Genomic DNA, 7,500 nt, shown 5'->3' on the forward strand with positions numbered 1-7,500 from the left:
TTGATTATGCAGCTGGGGTCAGCTAATTAAGCAGCCCCTCTCAACTGAAACTTAACCTCGTCACTGCTGCACTGCAACCCTAAACATAGGTTTGCCAGGTATATGGCTGGTGACGTTCATTCACCCTGTCACACCCCCCCTGTGAGTACTCACTATCCTTACACCCCCTGTGAGTACTCACTATCCTTACCCACCTACTGTGAGTTCTCACTTTCGTTACCCCCCTGCTGTGAGTACTCTCTATCGTTACCTCCCCTGCAGTGAGTATTCACTATCCTTACCCCCCTGTGAGTGCTCACTATCCTTACCCCCCCCTGCTGTGATACTCACTATCGTTACCACCCCTGCTGTGAGTACACTCTATCGTTACCCTTCCCCCCTACAGTGAGTACTCTCTATCCTTACCTCCCCTGCAGTGAGGATTCACTATCCTTACCCCCCCTGTGAGTGCTCACTATCCTTACCCCCCTGTGAGTACTTACTATCCTTACCCCCCCTATGAGTACTCGCTATCCTTACCCCCCTGCAGTGAGTACTCACTATCCTTATCCCCCCTGTGAGTACTCAATATCCTTACCCCCCCTGTGAGTACTCGCTATCCTTGCCCCCCCTGTGAGTACTCACTATCCTTACCCCCCTGTGAGTACTCACTATCCTTACCCCCCCCCCCCCTGTGAGTGCTCACTATCCTTACCCCCCCCTGTGAGTACTCACTATCCTTACCCCCCTGTGAGTACTCACTATCCTTACCCCCCCCTGTGAGTACTCACTATCCTTACCCCCTGTGAGTACTCGCTATCCTTACCCCCCACCTGTGAGTACTCACTATCCTTACCCCCCCCTGTGAGTACTTGCTATCCTTACCCCCCCCCATGAGTACTCGCTTTCCTTACCCCCACTGTGAGTACTCACTATCCTTACCCCCCCTGTGAGTACTCGCTATCCTTACCCCCTACTGTGAGTACTCGCTATCCTTACCCCCCTACAGTGAGTACTCACTATCCTTACCCCCCTGCTGTGAGTACTCACTATCCTTACCCCCCCCTGCTGTGAGTACTCACCATCCATACCATCTGCTGTGAGTACTCACCATCCTTACCTCTCCTGCTGTGAGTACTCACTATACTTACCCTCCCCCTTCCTCTGAAACTCTATCCTTATGCCCCCTGCTGTGAGTACTCACTATCGTTACAAACCTTGCTGTGAGTTCTCGCTTTTTTTACCCCCCCCCCTCCCCCGCAGTGAGTACTCTATATCGTTGCCCCCTCCTGAAGTGAGTACTCGCTATCCTTACCCCCTGTGAGTACTCGCTTTCCTTACCCCCCTGTGAGTACTTGCTATCCTTACCCCCTACTGGGAGTACTCACTATCTTTACCCTCCCTGCTGTGAGTTCTCACTATCCTTACCCCCCTGCTGTGAGTACTCACTATCCTAGCCCTCCCCCTGCTGTGAGTACTCGCTATACTTACCCTCCCCCTTGCTCTGAGTTCTCTATCCTTACGCCCCCTACTGTGAGTACTCACTATCGTTACCACCCTTGCTGTGAGTTCTCGCTTTTTTTTACCCCCTCTGCAGTGACTACTCAATATCGTTCCCCCCTCCTGAAGTGAGTACTAGCTATCCTTACACCCTGCTGTGAGTACTCGCTATCCTTACCCCCCTGCTCTGAGTACTCACTATCCTTACTGTCACGGGAGACCAGTGCTTTTAACACAAAAATTACCCGGATCCTTTGAGCAAAATGTGAGATAAAATAAATTGTAATTTATTTACACAAGAAACACACACGGCTTTATATACAAAATAACACAAATAAATACTAACTGGGATGGGGCAAAACGAAATAAAATGTCCCCGGAACGAACTTTCCTTCGGGAATCCTTCGTTCTAATGAACTCTTGACGCGCGGTACAGTCCTTGTTACGATAGAATAGGTTGCTCCGCACGATGTGTCTCTCAGGTGAATCTACCTTCCCTGCTGACTGCACGGACTTTTAAAACCATTCAAAGCCTATCTGTACTGTGTGCAGCCAATCTCGGCGTGGGAACCAAATCTCCACCCTATGGCAGAGTGGCCCCCAGTTCCTGCAGCCGAGCAAGGGGCTTCCTGGTATGCCACGGGTCATGCGCTAACCTCACACCTGAGCCGCTTGGCATACCTGAGCAAGTTTATGCATGCCTCACTGGCCGGGGTGGCTGGCCATAGCTCTGGGGATCACTGTACTTGTGAACCCCGTGTTCCCGCTGCCCCGCCTGCATGAATGTAAATGCCCCTGCTCTCTATCATTTTAGTACACCAAAAGAGGGGGACTTTCATTCACTACTTTTTACAAGAGTTAATAACACATAAAACATAACTGCTTTACTGTTGGGACCCCAGCAGCATTCATACCAAATGTCACAGCGCGGGCAGCCGCCTAAGTTAGCTTCCTGCGTCTGCGCTGTGTAAAAAAGCGTCTGGCGGTTTTAAAACCCTTTTTTCGCTTTGCGGTTTGGCAGTGAAACAGTGTTGCGATACTAATTCCTATATTGCGACCGCACTTATACAATGTAGCTGGGTATAACGATGTGGTTGTGATACTCTGAGCTAATCTATAACTGTGACAGCACTTATACAATGTACACTTCACATTTACAGGCGTGCAGCCAGCAGTGGGCTGCAGAGCTGACACTTCACATTTACAGGCGTGCAGCCAGCAGTGGGCTGCAGAGCTGACACTTCACATTTACAGGCGTGCAGCCAGCAGTGGGCTGCAGAGCTGACACTTCACATTTACAGGCGTGCAGCCAGCAGTGGGCTGCAGAGCTGACACTTCACATTTACAGGCGTGCAGCCAGCAGTGGGCTGCAGAGCTGACACTTCACATTTACAGGCTTGCAGCCAGCAGTGGGCTGCAGAGCTGACACTTCACATTTACCCACTATGACTCAGGGGCACCCAGCCGGCATAATACCTTTTATTTACTGGCCTGGGTACCCCCTCACCGTCGCACTTACCCCCCCTGCTGTGAGTACTCACTATCCTTACCCCCCTGCTGTGAGTACTCACTATTGTTACCTCTCCCCCTGCTCTGTGTACTTACTATCGTTGCCTCTCCCCCTTCTGTGAGTACTTGGGATCCTTACCCCACCTGCTGTGAGTTCTCACCATCCTACCCCTCTACTGTGAGTACTCCCCATCCTTACCCCCCTCCTCTGTACTCTATCGTTACCCCCCTGCAGTGAGTACTCACTATCCTTACCCCTCTACTGTGAGTACTCCCCATCCTTACCCCCCTCCTCTGTACTCTATCGTTACCCCCCCTGCAGTGAGTACTCACTATCCTTACCCCTCTACTGTGAGTACTCCCCATCCTTACCCCCCTCCTCTGTACTCTATCCTTACCCCCGCTGCAGTTAGTACTCACTATCCTTACCCCTCTACTGTGAGTACACCCCATCCTTACCCCCCTCCTCTGTACTCTATCGTTACCCCCCCTGCAGTGAGTACTCACTATCCTTACCCCACCTGCTGTGAGTACTCACTATCCTTACCCCTCTACTGTGAGTACTCCCTATCCTTACCCCCCTCCTCTGTACTCTATCGTTACCCCCCCTGCAGTGAGTACTCACTATCCTCCCCCCTTCTGTGAGTACTCACTATCCTCCCCCTGCTGTGCTTACTCACCATCCTGACCTCCCCTACTGTGAGCACTCATAATACTTACCCCCCCCTGCTGTGAGTACTTGCTGTTCTTACCCCCCTGCAGTGAGTACTCACTATCATTACCTCTCCCCCTGCTATGAGCACTCTCAATATCGTTACCCTCCCCCAGCTGTGAGTACTCTCAATCCTCCCACCCCCTTCTGTGAGTACTTGGCATCCTTAAACCCCCTGCTGTGAGTACTCAACATCCTTGCCCCCCCCTGCTGTGAGTAGTCCGCATCCTTACCACACTGCTGTGAGTACTCGGCATCCTTGCCCCCCCCCCTTCTGTGAGTACTCACCCCCTGCTGTGCTTACCATCCTGACCTCCCCTACGGTGAGTACTCATAATAGTTACCCACCCCTGCTGTGAGTACTCGCTGTCCTTACCCCCCTGCAGTGAGTACTCGCTATCCTTACCCCCATGCTGTGAGTACTCGCTATCGTTACTCCCCCCTTGCAGAGATTACTCACTATCCTTACCCACCTGCTGTGAGTACTCATAATCCTTACCCCCCCCTGCTGTGAGTACTCCCTATACTTACCCCCCTGCTGTGAGTACTCGCTATCGTTACTCCTCCCCCCGCAGGGATTACTCACTATCCTTACCCTCTTGCTGTGAGTACTCACTATTGTTACCCCCCTTCTCTGACTACTCACTATCCTTACCCTCCTCTTGCTGTGAGTACTCACTACCCTTACCCCCTGCTGTGAGTACTCACAATCCTTACCCCCCATGCCCTGCTGATTGTACTCACTATTTTTACCCCCCCTTGCTGTGAGTACTCACCATTCTTACCCCTCATGCTGTGAGTACTCACCATCCTTACCCCCCTGCTGTGCGTACTTGCTATCCTTACCCCCCGCTGGGAGTACTCACTTTCGTTACCCCGGCTTCTTTGAGTATTCGCTATCCTTACCCCCCCCTATCCTTCAGAGCAGAGCGACTCGCTCCCTCTCACTCATTTACCCGATGCACCCGCCGGTCTCCTCTCTGCACAGTAACACTCACCCCGTTCTTCTCCCTACAGGTGCCCCAGGGGGTAAATAAGCGCCCCAGTCCCAGCGCTCCCCCTCCCACCCAGCTCAACAAGATCCAGTATGGCGGCGGCCCGCAGATCGGAAAGAGAGAGCGCCGGCATAGCTCGTCCCGATTCAGCCTGACCAAAAACAGGGAGCTGCACAAACTGCCCCCGCTCAAGGGTAAGAACTGCCCCCAGGACAGAGGATCGGACACAGCGGGGGGGGGGGTGTATGTGTCAGGACAGAGGATCAGACACAGCGGGGGGGGTGTATGTGTCAGGACAGAGGATCAGACACAGCAGGGGGGGGTGTATGTGTCAGGACAGAGGATCAGAGACAGCAGGGGGGGGGGGGGGTGTATGTGTCAGGACAGAGGATCAGACACCTCGGGGGGGGGGTGTATGTGTCAGGACAGAGGATCAGACACAGTGGGGGGGGTGTATGTGTCAGGACAGAGGATCAGACACAGCAGGGGGGGTGTATGTGTCAGGACAGAGGATCAGACACAGTGGGGGGGTGTATGTGTCAGGACAGAGGATCAGACACAGCAGGGGGGGGGGTGTCAGGACAGAGGATCAGACACAGCAGGGGGGGGGTGTCAGGACAGAGGATCAGACACAGCAGGGGGGGGGGTGTATGTGTCAGGACAGAGGATCAGACACAGCAGGGGGGGGTGTATGTGTCAGGACAGAGGATCAGAATCTGCCCCGAAGAGCTTACAATCTAAGAGGTATGGTGGGAGACTTACAGATACAGTAGGTGAGGGAATAAGTGCTGTGTATGGCAGAGGTTGGTCACAATGGGTGGTAGGAGTGACTGAGTGTGGGACAGTGACCATGAGTGCAGGCTGTTGGGGTGTTTGATTTGTGGGGCGAGTTTTAGGGTTAGTCAGTATTAAAATGAGAGGGTTAACCCAATATACAGGGGAAGAGATGGCAGGGAGGCGTGGGTGAGATCAGGTGTGTATGTCTGGGTTCAGGATTAGGGGAGATCCCCAGCAGCGGGAATGAGTAGATAGAGGGTGTGAATAGAGGATTTGTGGGGGTATTTTTTATTGAGGGGTAAAGCAGTTGTTGGGAGAGAGGTGTATAAATAATGGTGCAGTGGGGAGTGGGGAAGTTGGAGAGAATAGAGACATTCACAAAGGAGTGAGGAACAGTAAACAGAAAAAGCAATAGGGAGGGCACAGTGAGATACAGGGGGAGAGACTTCCCAGGTATTGGGGGATAGGGAGGGCATAGTGAGATACAGGGGGAGAGACTTCAAAGGTATTGGGGGATAGGGAGGGCATATCGAGATACAGGGGGAGAGCCTTCCCAGGTATTGGGGGATAGGGAGGGCATAGTGAGATACAGGGGGAGAGACTTCCCAGGTATTGGGGGATAGGAAGAGTACAAAGAATCACAGCTTTTGGAAAGTCACGTTCTCACAGCTGCAGAGTTGTTGTTGTTGTGCAGAGTCCCGATCATCCTCAAATCTTCCCGTCCAATTTTAACTCCCAAATTAACTCCCGGCACTTTCACTGTGACACTTAATGATGTTGCACATAGGTGTGTGACTCTCTCTCTCCCTCTGGCAGACTGTCTCCCAGGTGAGGTGTGTGACTCTCTCTCTCCCTCTGGCAGACTGTCTCCCAGGTGAGGTGTGTGACTCTCTCTCTCCCTCTGGCAGACTGTCTCCCAGGTGAGGTGTGTGACTCTCTCTCTCCCTCTGGCAGACTGTCTCCCAGGTGAGGAGCGGGACTCTCTCTCTCCCTCTGGCAGACTGTCTCCCAGGTGAGGTGTGTGACTCTCTCTCTCCCTCTGGCAGACTGTCTCCCAGGTGAGGTGTGTGACTCTCTCTCTCCCTCTGGCAGACTGTCTCCCAGGTGAGGTGTGTGACTCTCTCTCCCTCTGGCAGACTGTCTCCCAGGTGAGGTGTGTGACTCTCTCTCTCCCTCTGGCAGACTGTCTCCCAGGTGAGGTGTGTGACTCTCTCTCTCCCTCTGGCAGACTGTCTCCCAGGTGAGGTGTGTGACTCTCTCTCTCCCTCTGGCAGACTGTCTCCCAGGTGAGGAGCGGGACTCTCTCTCTCCCTCTGGCAGACTGTCTCCCAGGTGAGGTGTGTGACTCTCTCTCTCCCTCTGGCAGACTGTCTCCCAGGTGAGGAGCGGGACTCTCTCTCTCCCTCTGGCAGACTGTCTCCCAGGTGAGGTGTGTGACTCTCTTTCTCCCTCTGGCAGACTGTCTCCCAGGTGAGGTGTGTGACTCTCTCTCTCCCTCTGGCAGACTGTCTCCCAGGTGAGGTGTGTGACTCTCTCTCTCCCTCTGGCAGACTGTCTCCCAGGTGAGGTGTGTGACTCTCTCTCTCCCTCTGGCAGACTGTCTCCCAGGTGAGGTGTGTGACTCTCTCTCTCCCTCTGGCAGACTGTCTCCCAGGTGAGGTGTGTGACTCTCTCTCTCCCTCTGGCAGACTGTCTCCCAGGTGAGGTGTGTGACTCTCTCTCTCCCTCTGGCAGACTGTCTCCCAGGTGAGGTGTGTGACTCTCTCTCTCCCTCTGGCAGACTGTCTCCCAGGTGAGGAGCGGGACTCTCTCTCTCCCTCTGGCAGACTGTCTCCCAGGTGAGGTGTGTGACTCTCTCTCTCCCTCTGGCAGACTGTCTCCCAGGTGAGGAGCGGGACTCTCTCTCTCCCTCTGGCAGACTGTCTCCCAGGTGAGGTGTGTGACTCTCTCTCTCCCTCTGGCAGACTGTCTCCCAGGTGAGGTGTGTGACTCTCTCTCTCCCTCTGGCAGACTGTCTCCCAGGTGAGG

At 53.7% G+C, this 7,500-nt stretch overlaps 1 long non-coding RNA gene across 1 annotated transcript in view; it reads left to right on the plus strand.

Moving 5' to 3' along the window:
- LOC142475941 (uncharacterized) overlaps window positions 1-7,500 on the plus strand; it is a 13,072-nt gene that overhangs the window by 4,379 nt on the left and 1,193 nt on the right. The window contains exon 2 of the long non-coding RNA XR_012791212.1: window positions 4,718-4,889. This is a non-coding gene — a long non-coding RNA (uncharacterized LOC142475941). The remainder of the gene's footprint in view (window positions 1-4,717; window positions 4,890-7,500) is intronic.

This window comes from Ascaphus truei, unplaced genomic scaffold, assembly GCF_040206685.1.
Source record: "Ascaphus truei isolate aAscTru1 unplaced genomic scaffold, aAscTru1.hap1 HAP1_SCAFFOLD_1444, whole genome shotgun sequence".
Lineage (NCBI taxonomy): Eukaryota > Metazoa > Chordata > Amphibia > Anura > Ascaphidae > Ascaphus > Ascaphus truei.